Raw genomic sequence first — 1,013 nt, forward strand, 5'->3', positions numbered from 1 at the left:
TTAAAATTGAAATAATAATTATATAACTATATAATATATTACTTATAAATATATATATTATATATCATGTTTTATACAAGGTTATATTTTTTAAACATTTATAGAAATGACATCCTGACATTTTGTTAATATTTTTTTTAATCTTTCATCAAATGTTAATTAAACCATTAATATTAATACTGAACTATTAATGTTTTTAAATGATACATTTAATGTTTAAAATTACAAAATGTTTATTGGGTAACACACATACCCATGCACACCCAATAAGTAACGGTAAGTAAGACGCACTTTAACTTTAGATGTACACAAATAATATGATCACAAATTGCTGATACGTAACTCATTTTTTATTTTAAATCGTACCTTGATTCATGTTGTAATGATTAATTTTTTTAATTTAATTCCATTTATAATTTTTCCCTTGACCAAAATATTTTACCTGTATCATTTAAAAATATTAATGAACATTTATTGTACTTACAAATTTTATAAACATTTCAAAATGTATTTTATAAAATCAAGACTGTAATTTATTAAAAATTAAATATAGACTCATAATTGATTTTAAGAATATTTATTAAAAACATTACACATAGGTAAAATGGAAAAAGGATAGATTAATGGCTGATAATTAAATTAAAAAAAACTGTCAATATTGTTTTTCATCAATAATACATTATAAATAAATACATCAATGATTTATACGAGGTCATTTTTGAAATGTATCGACCATATCTGACCAGTGATTGATGTTGATTTTTGGAATTAATTGGGAACTACAGAGGTGCAAATCAGCCATTTCAGGTATCAAAAATACTTTTTTCTGCATCATTGTGACATTATTGCTGTTATCACAAAAGATTCTGGCAAGCGTCACTTTTCTGATTTCTGTCAGTTGATCTTAAATATTATAAAAATATAGTTAAAATCACGATCATTCATAAAAATATTTCTGATTATATACTAACATTCATTGAATATATTCGGTAAATCGTAAAATATCTATCTGC

General features: G+C 22.3%; 1 long non-coding RNA gene across 1 annotated transcript; it reads right to left on the bottom strand.

Moving 5' to 3' along the window:
* Window positions 1-658: 658 nt before the first annotated feature.
* On the bottom strand, window positions 659-1,002 carry LOC107885823. The gene is made up of 2 exons (XR_001680543.1): window positions 972-1,002; window positions 659-903 (listed from the first exon to the last, which is right to left on the bottom strand). It is a non-coding gene; the product is annotated as an uncharacterized LOC107885823 (long non-coding RNA).
* Between the last annotated feature and the right edge of the window lie 11 nt (window positions 1,003-1,013).

Source organism: Acyrthosiphon pisum, unplaced genomic scaffold, assembly GCF_005508785.2.
Source record: "Acyrthosiphon pisum isolate AL4f unplaced genomic scaffold, pea_aphid_22Mar2018_4r6ur Scaffold_17192;HRSCAF=17861, whole genome shotgun sequence".
NCBI lineage: Eukaryota > Metazoa > Arthropoda > Insecta > Hemiptera > Aphididae > Acyrthosiphon > Acyrthosiphon pisum.